General features: G+C 38.6%; 1 protein-coding gene across 1 annotated transcript in view; it reads left to right on the forward strand.

Moving 5' to 3' along the window:
* Positions 1-16,190, forward strand: part of zmat4a (zinc finger, matrin-type 4a) — a 139,465-nt gene that overhangs the window by 46,092 nt on the left and 77,183 nt on the right. The gene's annotated exons all lie outside the window — the stretch shown is intronic.

The following is a 16,190-nucleotide window of genomic DNA, read 5'->3' on the forward strand; positions in this document are numbered from 1 at the left end:
AATGAGTTATAACTGTTCTGAGGATGAAAGTTTAATAATAAGTTTGACTGGAAGATTGCAGGTACTCCTCCACCTCGACCTGTGCTTCGAGGAACATGATAATTTTTATGACTGAGGGGGGTTGATTCATTCAGACTGACATATTCATCCTGCTGTAACCAGGTTTCAGTAAGATAAAGTAGGTCAATTTGGTGATCAGTTATCAAATCACTTGAAAATCAGTCAATTAACTCATGATCGTTCAGTGTTTGGAGAATATTTCTTCTTTCAGCCATTTTGTCCTCTGCTAAAGAAACTCTTAAGCCTGTTGAAGGTCCTCCTCTCTACTCTTCACAATTTTTACCTTTGGAGCTGTTGTTAGGGCTAAGATGTTTCATGAATCATTTTTATCTTTACTAAGATTTAGTCCTAAATTTAAGGGGAAATACTAAGAAAATGTTATAATTCTCCACACCATGATTGAACCCTGCTCCTAATCTACCTTGCTACCTTTCCACCTGGTCTCCTGAACACACAAGATACCCACCTTTCTTCTCTCCATCATATCAGCCAACTCTCTAGTTTTCCCTGACAAAGTCCCTACATTCAAATTCCCTACTCTAAGTCCTACACTCCTGCCCTTCCTCTTCTCTCTTTGCCAACGAACACGCCTTCCTCCTCTCCTTCTTTGACCAACAGTAGTCCAGTTTCCACTGGCACCCTGTAGGTCAACAGCACCAGTGGCGGTCGTTGTTAACCCAGGCCGTGACCGATCCGCTATGGAAGTCATATATGTGATGCACATGTTTGACTTGGCTTAGATGGCATTCCTGACACAACCGTCTGCATTTACCTGGACTTGGGACCGACACATAAAGACACTGGATTGTGCCCCCCCTATGGTTGCATTAACAAAACAAAACAAAAAAATCATACTGTCACATTCCATTCAGTGCTTTGCTTTTGCAGCTGAATTAAGGCTATGTATATGTTAAGATCAACCTAAATAACTGCAGCACACTGCTGTACACTCCAAACACGGCTTGGAGAGGGAGCGAACACAGTTTCAAAAATGACATCAGTACTTGTCATGCAATGAGATGTCCACAGAATCAATCAGTTTCCAAGTCTCTAAGAGTAATTCTTTTAAAATAATTACCCTAAAAGTTCAGCATGCACTACTTATGCCACAGCAGGCTACCTTCATGTTTTAGCCTCTTCAGTCAGAATCAGTCCCCTCATTCAGGGACAGTGCCTGTCAGCACTAGCATTTTTCAGCTCTAAAGAGGCTTTTTGCAAAATGCCACCATACTAATACAAAAAGTGCAGTAAGTTTGATATCGCCTGTGCTTGTTTTTCTTATAACAGGCTCACATTTTGTATTTTCAGTGGATCAAATCACAATTCTCCTTATAATACACTACTACTTACAATAGACTCCTGCAAAGCAGCATCCAGATGCAATGACAATAACAGCTTCATTGCTTGGTTGACCTAAGTTGTTCTGACTGCTGTGCTCTTTGGCAACTTCATGTCTTCTCTAATTGGTTTCCATTATTCTGGATGCACTGCTAAATGAGTTTGCCTGTCAATGTTTTATGTGCTATTTTGTTTGTCCTGCTGACTGTACAGCAGTTGCCTCGGTTGGTTTGCAAGAGGAGTAAAGTGATTGGAGAGTGTAACCTCAACAGTACATCATCAAATAAAATGACATATTCTTCACACTATTAGCCTCCTGTGGGTTTTGTTAGTGGTGGTGAGGTTCAGATACATTTACAGTTGGAAGCAGTTTTTAAGTCATGTAACTAATAAAAAGAAAATGTAAATATTAGATAAGTAGATATGTGTAACTACCATTCCAAACTGAAATCTACCCGATTTTCTGTTGTATACGTTGCACTTTTTTTACTTATCTGGCTTGTCCTGCAACTTCTTTGTCCAGTAGTCGCTAGCGTTAGATGGCACTCTGGACTCAACTGAATATAATACTGTAGTGCCAAAAAAGTAAAAACATTTATGTTCACGCTAAACTCTAGCTCCTAGTGTAACACAAGTGAAAATGCTGCCCAAAATAAAGAGCTATACTGCAGACTTCAAAGTGCAGGTAGTAAAGTCTGCAGCTGAAACACAGTTTGGAGTGAGTGTCGGTATTCAGACAACACAAGAGAGGAGGAGGATGCACTTTCACGTTTACGCAGATGTTTGGACAGTTGTTTAACGTTACCTGACAGATGAATGAATTTCAAAATGCACATCTGCTTGTTGTTATGCTTAGCCTACGTTCTTCATAGGCTAATTTAGACTGTAATTAGTATAATTAGAAACACAGAGGCAACTTATACGTGTCTGTTCAACAAGGCTGTTTTTGCTAAAAGTGCAAAGTGTGTTGCACCTCTGTTCCCAGTGCTTTTCAGCAACATGCAGTGTTTACTTGTCCGACGAATTAACAGACACATTAACAACAAATTAATCTGAGAAATTAGTAAACAAGAAACTAATAAAACATTTTATGGTTACATTTATTTATAAGTTAGATATTATAATTGCTTATGTATGCTCAAGCTGTGCCAGCCCTATGCTTTAAAGCAGTAGCTCCTGACCTAGGGGCCAGAACCCCTCCCGAGGGGTAAATAGAATAAGAAGGAAGAAAATATACAAAATATGAGGACTATATGATCTCATTACAGTACACACTTGACTACATGTGGAGAGTCAGTGACACCAATTGCTTCACTTTTGTCCATGTTTAGAAAAATGGCCCTTACAACAGAAGTGATGATGCTGAGAGTTTGGAACGATTCTTACAGTCCTGCACATGAACAAGACTAAATCAAATCATGCCATAAACCACAAATCCACTTACAGGCAAGCAGTACAGAAATTAAGAATGTCACTGGCTGAATTACAAATGTAGGTGCATGAAGACACAGTTCATGGGCCAGTTCCACTTGGCTAAAGGGCAAATTTAAATGGCAAAGGAGAGTAAAAATAGAAATGGCAGTGGTTTTTAAAAGTGAAAATTTGTGTCCGTGACATATATCATCTTGGAAGGTCAGTAGTCACAAGATACCTTGAGACCACACTGTCAAGTCAAACCACTTTTGATTAAATCTATTAGTTTTAGCTAATTTAAACTTACATCAGACATTTAAATTTATTGTTTGTGAAACTTAGGCCTCATTTCATTTAGCACTTATAATTTTTATGTTTTTCTGCATTTTATCAAATTAATGTGTACAGTTACCATACTTGTATTGTTATTATGTTAGCATAAAAGGCACCGATAGATATTACCCAATGGAACAATAAAACGGACACTCTAGGTTCTTTGATTGAGGACCCTCCCTTTCTATTGTTCCTGCTCACCTGGCTTTATTGCAGCAACGTGCACTTTCCATTGAGCAGCATCAATACGGAGAAGCTGAATTCTTGTTCACTGTCTGGCTTTTGGTTGAGATGAGCATCTAAAATATCCACTCACCACAACTGGTCGAGGCAGATGGCCGCCCAAACTGAGCCTGGTTCTGCTGGAGGTTTTTTCTTCCGTTAAAGGGAGTTTTTCCTCTCCACTGTCACCAAATGCTGCTCATAAGGGATTTGTTGGGTTTTTTGTTTTTTGTAAAGTGCCTTGAGATGATTGTATTGTGATTTGGAGCTATACAAATAAAATGGAATTGACCTGAAAATGTCAGATAGCATTACCAGACTAATATTTCTTTAGCGAATGGATGACATGCAGGTTGTTGAAAATGACTCCTTCCACCCAAAATTTTAGCTGCACAGTATTTCTTATAAAAGGTTACTTTTTATTCAGTGCTGACAGGGAAAAGGTTGTCAATAAATATTTTTTCATCGTTTTGTTGATTTGAAATTCTCGTTATAACATTAGCTCTTCTTTTAACCACTACACATGCTCCTTTACACTGATGTTGCTATCAGTTGGGATTGAAACATCTGTCACTACGGCCTTGTTGTCCTGTTTGTCCACCACTACTATGTCCGGTTGGTTAGCCATCACCTGTTTGTCAGTCTGTATCTCGATGTCCCACAGGATCTCCAGCCCATACTTGGCACAGATGTATGGAGCCAATTCGATGTCTTTAAGTTTTGGCATTGTAAATAAAGTTTGGCATTGAAAAAGAAGCACTGGCATTGAAACACCTTTTGTGCAAATGGGCATTAAAAATATATTTATTTATTCATTTATTTTTTAAATTTTTGTATCTTTTTGCATTATGGTGTGTTTTTCAGTGATAATCTTTTGATACTTCCTGTTTTTCTTTTTAGTGACAATTCTTTTTTTCAGTGACGTTCTTATACGATGTCACTCCTTTTTTTCACAATGCCAATGACTGTTTTTGCCAATGACTGAACTGAACTTTCAGTTCCAACTTTCTGACACCATTTTGGCGTGTAGAGGAGAGGGCTTCAAAGGGAGGGGCTATGAAACCATGATTTACATATCATTTGCATACCACAGTCTGCCGAGTAACCAGAGGAGAAGCAGCCAACTTGCACTCCACTGACTCAGCCTGTTGCTCACCACAGACATAAATTCACGTACAAGTTCTCCTGGAGCTGCTAAACCACAAATGAGCCTGTGCTCTCTGCCATTGTTTATTCAGAAAGAAGCGGGATCTGTTAACATTAACTTCTAAATTACTTTTTGCTGCTTTAGTAGCAGCTGAAATAAGCTGAATTTAAAAAATAAATGAATAAATAAATATATATTTTAATGCCCATATGCAAAAAAGGTGTTTCAATACCAATGCTTCTTTTTTCAATGCCAAACTTTATTTACAATGCCAAAACTTAGATTGTCTCAGCAGCATCTTTGCACAGCCTGGGGTGCTGCCTGGTGTGGTAGACCCCAGCCTCTACTGATCTTGTACCTGTGCGGCCACGATTAGTGCTTCTGTGCTGTCTTTCAGTCCAGCTTGGTCCAACCACTGGTAGGACTTTTTTCAGCCACTTCTTCCATAGTTTGTTGTTGAATCTTATTTTTCTAGTGCTAACAATGTTAGTTTTTGAGATCTGGGGATGACAACATTACAAAAAAGAGGCACAATGAGGCAAAAATTAGAAGCTGTTAGATGATTGGGCAGGTGACCCTCAGGACAGCCAGACTTACCTAAAAGAGAAACAAAGAATGAAAACAAAAAGTATTACCTAAAGTGCACATTTTGTACATACTGGGTGAGGGATTATTCTTAAGTTTGTTCACAGTCTGTTCAATTGACTCCTGAGCATGACTATTTGTAGAAAAGGTACTGTACTAACTAATTGAAATTCTGATCCAATGCTGGAGCTAAATTAAAGGTTATATCATTGAAGTTACAATTTATCCTAATTAGGGCGTTAATGTCTGTGGCTAATTTCATGTTGATCCATCCAAAGGTTTTTGCTATTTTTCTTACTCTAAACCACATTATTGTAGCACTAGATGAAAGGGCAGTGGGATCACCAAAGGTGGTGTTGCTGAAGAGGTACAGCAGAAGCAAAACTTTGACCTGCTGGTGGAGGATCACTAATGTCTGTAGGATTTACTATTCGGGGAGTAATCCATTTACTGTAGTAGTTGTTGAGATATTTCACTTTCATCACTTTGCTCCAAAGTTAAAAGTAAAAGAAAAACAGCATATGAGCAAACCACCAAAAGAACAAGTTGAGATATATTGTCAATAACGGATAAATAATTTGATTACAGATGTCAACACTGCACAGTTTGCTTATATGCATTGTGATTGCACAGACACATCAAGCGAATGGTTATCTGCCTGGTGAGTCAGATTACTGCTTTATTTATTTCAAGGTGACCTCAGAAGGTGTCAGCTATTGACAAGCTAATCTGCATTTTCCATGCCCACTCTGTTTGACCTTTTCAGCAAACATTGACGTTTGAAGGAGAGGATTAGTAAAGTGCAGTAGTTCAGTAAAAGTACTACCACTTCTAGTTGCATTCTGGTCCAGACTTTTACACACACACATACAAAGAAGTCCTTTTTCAGGAATGAAGTAAGGAAGACTCTAAAAGATGTCCCCTTGCAACTTTTCCCCAAAATATTACTTTTACTACTAGTCAGTAAGTATACTTCTTATTTGTAATCTCGCAACAACAATCTTGTTGAATTGATTTGATTAGAAGAGTATGCACAGTGATTATATGTACTTCAGTGCTATGAAATGTCTTTTATGCTGCCTCTTGGCCATGTCGTCATTGTAAATGACAACCTTGAATTATTAAATAATTAAATAAATATATATTTTAAAAAAAATGTATGCAGGAGATTAACAGTTGCTGAATAGTGAAGTGCAACGCTAGCAGTTTCTGTGCAGCAGTTTCCGCTTGGTCCTGGCTTGGGCGTGAGTTTAACGTGTTTGGCAAATAAAGAAAGAAACCAATTTCCATGATCGCTTCTTAATTACTTGTCATGCATCATTATCCCAGTGAGGTTTCTTAATAGTTGCAGCAAGCCGGTCGAAGAGTTTATAGATACTCTTGTCTGCGTCTGCAAAAGTGATATTCACACTGCACCCATCACTCACCTCTTGTCAGTTTCACAGGCTTCGGAGTTAATGAAATGGAAATATTAGCCATTTCTAGTGCTGACAAAAAATAATCTACAATGGTGAAATGAGACTGAATCATCATGGTGCCTGCTGATAATTGAAGAGGCTGAAAAGTGCTGTTCCAATGAGCCATTAGTGTGATCAGTGCAGAATGGAAAACGTAATCAACAGTAAAGCTGCCTTGCCTGTTTATAAAGGTTCTTCTCATTAAATTAAAATGGTAAATGGTAAAGACAAACATGACCTCCTCAGGAATCTCTCACCATGCCATGTGCTAATAAGACACACACAAGAAGGTAATTAAAACGCTTCCAGACACGTTGGCACAAAGAAAAGTGGCTCAAAGCTTCTTGTGCAAGCAAAAATTGCACCACTGAGATGCTTAGCCCTTTTTATATAGTTCACTCTAATGCAGCACAGTTTACACAGTTTAATTATGAGCCTGTCTCGCTGGGAAACAGGGCAGTGAAGGAGGGGTTATTAATAGAAATCGTCCTGAGAGATCTGCACAGTCAGAGAGAGATAGGTGAAACAGTCCTTTTGGCTCTTAAAAGATGATGAAACAAGTTTGAAACAGCCTAGAATCTTTGTGACAGAGAGGGGATTAATTAATGAAGCATGTCAAATTAAAACAGCATGAGATACAGATTTCACCCAACTTGAATTCTTTAACAGTTTTGGCAGGTCTCAGCTCATAATTCCAAGCAGGATTTTTATTTCAGTATAACTCCCGTCTTCCTCCTATCATGCGCTTTTAGGCACAAATTCAAAACAACAGCTGTATTTTTAACATCGCCATCGCCCGTCCAACCCCATAGCCCCGCCCAGATAAAATGTGTACATGTGAAAATACGCGCCGGGTCAAAGGTGAAACCAGGACACAACAAGGGGTGTCGGCTTCCTAACTACCACCAGCGTTTGACACCACAAACTGCCCCCCCCCCTCGCTTTAGAGCCATCACTCATCCACTATGCAACCAACCCATACACACCTACTCCTGACACATATACAGTCACCATCCATCCACCGAGGAGCCACCATGCAGGTACCCAGCAAAGACCCCAGCCAGGGCTCAGATGGACCCATGGTGCCTGTGGCCCACAGGCCCTAGGCTGTCCGACCTGAAGGGTAGCCCCACCCAGGCCCAAGGACCCCCAACGCCTTGTGAATTTAAAGATAGAAAACTGATCATTTTACCAAAATGCATTTAACCAAAAGTGAAAGTTTTTTTCTCAGAATTACTTTATACGCCCATCTCTTCAAGACGATTAGGTGAAAAATCACTTTCAGAATTTTTTATTGTGGTCTTCACAAACTGGTTTTTGTCATATAAGAAGAAAACAGTCTCCACTTTGTATTGCAGTGCTCACATGCTGTTTTCATCAGTCTAGCTTTTATGAGGAATCATCTGAAGCCTTCTAAGCTCTGGTGAATAGGAATGAGATACAATATTAGAAGCTGTCAAAAAAAGAAAAAAATCAGTGGAGTGAAAAGTCTTGGGGCTTAGCAGGTAGACATAGAGCTTGAGTCACCCAGAGAACCACAATACATTTATTCTTTACATATGTTTCTAAATGTTCAAACCCCTTTGTTTTTACTGCAGCTTTTGTGGCATAGTCATAGAGCTGTGTATCATCCTTACATTAACAGGACTGTATTGTCTTTCTGTATGTAACATTTTCAGCTATGTAAAACTACAACTGAGGTGACACAAACATCTATTAGAAGTCACTTCTCTGGAAGTCAGTGATGTATATGCATTAGTACTTTGTAAAACCAGGATGCTGTATAAAGCCAGCAGGTCTGCTCTCTTTGATCTCAGAGGCTTTTGTTCATGGTCGATACTGTGTTTTTAGTGGAGGTTTGAGCATTGACTGCATGGCCTACTTTTGTGATAGCACTGTCAGCCGTCTCAGGGTTTGCTCCCCGCGTTGTCTACTGAGCTGTTTGACAATCTTCCACTTTTTGCTGAAAGAGTTTGGTTTGTGTGGAAATAAGCACAGCTTCCAATGTGCTGTCATAGTATAGAAAAACATAAACTTTATGGGGAAAAGGCAACAAAGATCACATAGTAATCATCTGAGTTAACATTTGTTGTAAAAGTAGTGAGGTGGCAAGACTGCTGTTACTTCACCTCAGTCTGTCAGTGAGGAATAAGTCTGGTTTGTGTCCTGAGAAACAAACGGAACCTCCTGCTTTGATTTATGCTCTAATTGTTGAATTGCATATGTTGATATGAGCCAGCTGAGGTGATATTTATTTCCAGCAGTAGATAGTTTGGAAGGTATTAGTATGATGACAGGGAAAACAAGGGAAATGAGAGCTGTTTGGCCAATATATTCAACCTCTTCCAAGCTACTGGTACATTAGGTGCAGTACTGATGGATGGGTCTATTCCAGCTGGAGCTCAGCAGGAACGCGGCTGCTCACACACCCAGTCATTTCCATTAGTCCTCCACCATTTCTCAGGTATATAAACCTCTTTTAAATTTATGCCCCAGTGAAAAAAGTCATTTTGTACAAATGTGATTAGTTAGACATATTGTCACCAGCTCTGGAAAGCAGCTAAATACATTTACATTTTCTGGTACTTTATGTTAAAATATTATACTATTTACTTGACTATACATTTAATTTAAAGCTTTAGTTATTCTGTTTATCAAGTAAAATAATTATGAAATAAGTGATGATTTATAGGCTCCAGCAGATCCCTGTGATCCTAAATAGGAATAAGCGGGTTTAGACAATGGATGGATGATGATGTATTATTACAGATTGAGCTATCCAGTAGGCTATAAAGTAGCAGCTGCAGCATTAAATGGACATTGTAGCATTGTGTGTTGTCCATCCTATGTAATGCAGTTCTACGTTAGACTTATTTTAAACTGTCCACCTGACGTGCTCTATGTAGGAACGTACAGTATGCATAGTCCTACTCTGTTTTATTTCAGACTCAGTTCTTACTTTATTTATTCTGCTTCTCCATTAGTGTTTTTTACTTAGCTGTTTGTGAATAACTGTAAACCTTTTTGCTTTCTGCATTGTTTCTGCTCAATGCAAAAAATTCTTTTTGCTTGTACACATTGAACTTCAAGCTTGTTCTGGTTTTTAGACATGCATTTTCAGTGCACAGTGTTTTTTATATTGTATTCATTTGGCAAATGCAATTGTCCTAGTTGACCCGTGTGTGGACAGAAGACAGAAGGCACAGATATTGTTCCACCAGTCCCTATCACAGCCAATCCATATTAGCACCTTAGTTCCAGTCACTTAAAGGGTATTTGGTATTTTGGAGCACATAAAGTAGTAAAGTAGTAAAGTAGTCCCCCCCCCCCCCAAAGCTATTTTCCTGTACCCATACCTGCTCTTCCACTTGTCTGGTTTTTAATGATATTCATTAAGCATTGTTGCTGGTTGTGTAGTTAAAGAATAAGGCTAATTATTTTCTATATTGCCAGTGTTTTAAACAATCCTCCATACAGAGGCTAAAATCAACAAGGAATTACCTCCACTCATTAATGTCATTAATGAGGTTAATGTCTGTCAGTTTTCAGCCTGGATTACCTTGTTCAGCTGTACCCTAAGACCACCGTCATTGTTCAAAAATGTTCAAAAGCACATCAGTGGAACGCACCGCTGCACTACACTCTTCATTTGGAAACATATGGCCTGAGTCTTTGTTAAAAAGATTTCCCTAAAGGTTCAGAACAGCCAGAACTTTTTAGTCTGAATTAGGCAAGATTCAACTGTGCATGTGCAAGAATACCCAGGTGTGAGCTTTCCGGTCTGCTAGCCTTTGACAGTGCCATCCCTGAAGCCAAAACAAATATGTAATATAAACAAATAAATAATATGTATGATAAAGAATAATATCAAGATAATGATTAAGCAAACTGCTTCCAACATAAAATATACATTCACATCTAGAAAAACAAGAGTGGAAGGATTTATTTTAAAGATTGTTGAAGCTAAAAATCTGACTAAATGGATGCAGTGCATGTAACCTTTAAAAAGAACCTTTATTTTCAGTTCCCACTGGAGACCTGTACCATAACCATTTGTTTCTTCACAGCTGCATTCAAAAACAGACAAATGATGGAAATCAATCATGGGTTACTGATGCACTTTAGCAGGTAAAAGTGCTGTGAGATCATGATAATAGGCAGCAGCTGATGTACACTGCTGCTTTATTTTGAAAAGCTTTAGCAGGACCTGGCTTTATTCTAGGTTGGAAGCATCAAATCCTTGGAGATCTTTCTGAGTCAACACACTGTAAGACCCCTCACAAAGCCCTGCATGAGCCTGCTGCTTTGATATAAATGAGTGATGATTCATGAGATAATGCCTATGTGAGTGTGGACTGCACTAATTTTCCCAGTGCTTTGTGCAGTGGAGATCCTTGTTATACTCTGGAGGGGGTACAGCAGTCAGTAACAATGGAGAGCCCTGGGTTAACCGGTAAGCACAGAAACCCTCTGCCTAAATCATCCAGGGAAAGCTAAGTAAGACAGCTCAGCCTGGGCCCTGAGTGACTCTGAGCTTAGCTGACCTCTGTCACAATGTCTTTTTGTCTGACTTTCTATAATTAGAGAGCACACTAAGGCTGCTGAAACTCAGCCCCTGGTCTAGTGCCAGTCAAAAAACACTCAGGGCTGTGTGTGCATAAAGGCTCTAAAAATGACCAAGGCTGTAGCGAGGTACATCAGAGTCGTATAACCGGTGTCAGCATGAGCCGGTTAGAGTGCTGTGATGAGTGGAAATAGTACTAATAATGGTGCTGAGCTACAGTTCTTCAAGGCACAGGGCTGGCAAGCCTTTAGAGTTTTAAAGGACAGAAATGCCCACCTTGCTGACAACACAGGCAAGTTGTCAAGTCCTAAAATCTTATTTTCTCACATTAACGGAAAATTGATTAATCAAATCAACTGGCTTTTAAAAGCATTTCAGGAATCCTGATAGGTTTCTTGATGGTTGTGATATAGAGACCTTAGAAATCTTATACAGAGCTTAGAGCTACATATGTACAGTATTCCTGTCAGTAAAGCTGTAGCCTGTTGCTGGCTGCTCTGGTGGTGCAGTGTGTTAAGTTCTTGGCTCAAGAGCACCTATAGCTTGCTGCTGTTTCAATGGAACTCATCCACTTTCTACTCTACTGCCTCCCCCATGTTTTATTTACATCCCTTTATATTTCTGAAAGTATTCAGACCTTTTGCACACTTTAGCATTTATGTATATTTATTAAAAATCAAAAACTTAAATCTCTCATTTCAGTGGGGCCACACCAATCATTATAAATAGATCATTTTATTGAGACGAATAACATAACCTTCCATCCATTTATCAGTTTTTCATGTAACAGTTTTCTGCTTTTTTCATGAAAAAGTGACTGAATTGTGGGTGGGTTGGTCCCATTGCTGTGTAACTTCTACCATATTTTGTCAAGGCATCATGATCTTCAGACATCCCCCTCCCTTGTAGGCAAATATTCTCACCTGTGTATAGATAATTATAAATCTTTACCATGACATATCACCTTTATCACCGGCTTCCTAATACATCTAATCAAATTATGTAACAATTAGCACACTCTATCTCAGAGGCTGATAATTTCCCAAAATTTGAAGACCAATGTTTCCAAAAGTATTCGGACTCTGCTGTAACACTCCAAACTGTTCTTCATGCTGCTTGGGTTATTTATCCTTGACATGTGCCTTGGACTGGAGTCCAGTGGTGACAGGCTGAATTGATTGGACATAGAAAGACAGAATGACACTTGTGTATATGGTCTCACGATTCACACTGCATGTCAGGACAGAAACTAAGACAGGGTGAATATCAGTTCCCTTATTTTATCACTTCTTGCTCCTCAGTTGAGCCAGATGTTGTTCTGGTGTGCCATGATGAAAGATATCCCAAAATCTTTTTTCTTCTCTGAAGAACAAGGACTGAGGAACAAGGAGTCTGCCTGGAGGAACGGAGGAGCTACAACTGAGGACACTCAAGTGCAGCTTTTGAGCAAGTCTGTTACAGATTGAAACATCCCTTTAATGAAGATCAGTTTGTAATTTGACATTTCACAGGGGTCTAAAAAAGGATGTCTCATTTTTCTTAAAACATAGTTCCTGGGTCCTCTGACCTCCATGATATATTTGAAGAGTGTCACTTTTATTTCCATCTAGAACTAAGGCTAGTTTCTAGTGTTACAACTAGGTTTGGGATATCCCTTGTACTACCCCTTATACTTACCCTTGCCTTGGGAAGGTTGAATGTCTGAGCCCACACAAGTACTGTTGTGGTGTGGTGATAATGCAGTATGGATTTTTCTTTAGCCCTGATTATGTCTAGCATGCACTTAATTTGCCTCTCATGCAAACATGTCCAGCAGAGGAGCTGTTCCAATATTAGTTTAGTTACATTCTCAGTCCTCTGACAACCTGAGCAAACATGCATGTGTAAGTGTGCATCTGTTGTATGCAGAAATGTATATTGATAACCTACAAGATACCCAGCGTGTGTTTAGTTGATGGGGTTTCTGGGTTATTTGCAACATTTAGCTGTTTTGGCCCATTTACTCCGAATCTCTAGGCCATTTTCCAAACATTTCATGTGTATGAATGCATTATTCTTTTCCTCCACTCCATTAGATTGTATTCTTTCATCATGGCATTTAAATCAACTCACAAAAACATGAAACTACAAGTAGTTGAAGTCCTGTAAATCCAGTACAGCAGGGCACATAACTGCAGAATTAAATGGCATTGAATATCCATAATTTTAGTTTATTTCAGTTAAGTTTTTCAAACATGTTATCATTGCACAGCATACCATGGCAATTAGGCATAACGCTTTAAATTGTGACAAGGTTAAAAAACGTTATTTAGAAATTTGTGCTCTTGAAAATGTATGACCTTCATGGCATCAGTTGTGCATTATGCTATGCATTGCCACAGTTTTTGTTTAATGTTGGACTGAGATATATGAATACTATAGATTTTGGTTTTTGGGTATTAAACACTGTTGTGTTATCTTTGAGATTCCCTAAAACATGGTGAAATTAAAATAACATTTCCAATTTCAGATCCTTGGTCATTTATTTTATTTTTAATCAAAAAATGTCTTCCTTCTTATGCATATATATGCATCTTAGTGACTAATCTTAAACTTTGGGACAATAACATAAATGCATTAAATCAAATATGATTTCGGGGGAGTAGCAAACCAGTTTTTAGCAGAGCAATATCACAGTAGTTTACATTTCCAGATAATGTGGTTAAGGTTTGATTTATTCATTAAACCCTCCTCCTCCCTCCTACTCCTGATGTATTAATGCTGATGTGGGTTTAGATTTCCACATCATAGAACCCGATGGTCACTGAGCCACATCCATTGATAAATAACAAAACACACAGTTGATTTAAATGATTAGAAATATCATAGAATCTGCTTCAGTTCTCTTCATTCTTCATTCCAGTCTTATACCAAAATGTAATGGGCACACCAGTTTTTCCAAATTCAATCAGATGTCAAGGATTTGATTTTAAATTTTTCTCGTACCTAAACTCCATCCACATTTCATTTTCCTCTGTAATATGTTACATTACTAGAGAAAAAAATATTGTAAGTGCTATTTCAGTGTGATTTTAAATGTATTTTACAGTGTTTCACCATAACAACTGGGATGATTGTGTGGCTGTAATCCACTTCATACAATCTCAGCCTACCAGCTCTAGGCTGCTTCATAAATTACTTCATTGTCTTCAAATTTCCAGCTGGCTGAATGCATAATGCCATAGGCGCTTGTTGCCCTTTACACGAGGGGAGAGGGCAAAATGTACAATGTGATCTTACAACTACAGTGTGAAACAGAAATTCATGCACAAAAATCATGTTTTCTCCAATGTCAGGGGCCCAATTTCAAAAAGATAATTGACAATTTGACAGTTAGAACTAGCTAAGAGTCACTCTGGTCAGTTTTTGTGTTACACAAAGCTATCAAGTTATTTTCTATCTTAAGGAGGACTCACTTACCATGAATTCTAGGTAAATTAATGCTTTTTTCAAACTAAAAGACATGACTGACTGAACAGCCGCACAGCTCTCTTCACTCAGCAGAAAGCATATACCTCATGGAAGAATTTAACTGTCAGAGAGATAAATTCCTGGGAAAATTTGGTGCTGTGTGTTTTGCTTTTCGTATAAACTGACATATCGGTAAAATGAACTCTTAAGGTGATGATGGCACTACAGTCAGGAGGTCACAGCAGCAGTCAATATGTGTTTCTCTCAAAACCACAAATGTCAGCCTCATGGAGGTACTAGTAAAAACGTCAGTCAGTAACCATAATATCCTGAGGACCATGTCTCTACAAAATTTAATGGCACCACTCTCAGTATTTGTTGAGATGTTTCATTCTGCACTGACTTAACACCACTATCCTTACTTTTCCTTAATCTGTCTAAAAATGTGTTAGGTGCAGATGTGTAGCATGTTGGTGTATTTCTGTATTATCCATGGTTGCCTTATTAGAACTTAATAGCATACCTCATTTAGATTGAGTAGTAGACATCAGCTCCTAACCTCTCACATGAGCTACTTTTAGCATGCACTGTACATGGCCTTCAGCTATACCTCAATAGTTCTCAGCTTGTTTTACTGGTTTGAAAGCTCCATGCAACAGAGCTGAGTTCACTTTTGGTAAAGTTCTGTGGGAGGAGGTGACAGGGGACCTGCTGACAGAAACTAGAGCCAAGATAAAACTCCCACATGAATGACATCAGCTCTGCAAAGGCACACTTCCATCAAATTTTCAAATAAGCCAGTTATATACAGTCATATAAGTTATACACTTACCTCTTGTCACTCAATAATAATGCAGTAATCGCACTGTTTTGCTGATTTATTGGTGACGATGCAGTGTTTATACTTTGCATTGTTTGCCAGTCACGACAAGAGCATCTTTAGCGAAATACGTGATGCCATCTCTCTCACATTTACCATTAATTTTAGCTACAAACTAAAATGCAACAACTTTTCAAATAAAATGTTCATAATAAAGTTAAATGTAAACTGGATATGGAAATGTTTAAATCAATGTGTAGAAAGGAGCAGCTTTTAGAAGTATATTAACTCCAAACAGATCATGTGTTCCTAAATGCTGCAACTCATATGTTGAGAAACTCTCTGACCACATAACCCCGATTTTGGCCTCCCTTCACTGGCTTCCTGTGCAGTTTCATACTGATTTTAAACTTTTGACTTCATCTTTGAGGCTCTGCACGGTCTGGCACCTGGATATCATGGTGATCTACTGAAATGGTATGACCCACCCAGATCTCTCTCATCCAACCAGTTTTCACTGGAGGTCCCAGAGGTTACATTTAAACACTGGGGTGAATGAGCTTCCCTCTTACTCTGAGATCTGTTACAGACTGACAAATCTTTTTTGGAGACGTATCTTTTCTCCAATGCTTTCAATATACAGTAATTGTAGATATTGTGTTCTGTTTCTGTTAACTTTGTAGCTTAATTTCTGTCATGTTGTTGTCCAACTGCTTATTATGTTTACTTTTATAGTCCTTTTTAGCTAGAAACTACGTTGGTCAGCAAGGTGCTGTTGGTACAGTGCTATATAAATTAACT

The sequence above is a fragment of the Mastacembelus armatus genome, chromosome 9 (assembly GCF_900324485.2).
Source record: "Mastacembelus armatus chromosome 9, fMasArm1.2, whole genome shotgun sequence".
Classification (NCBI taxonomy): Eukaryota; Metazoa; Chordata; class Actinopteri; order Synbranchiformes; family Mastacembelidae; genus Mastacembelus; species Mastacembelus armatus.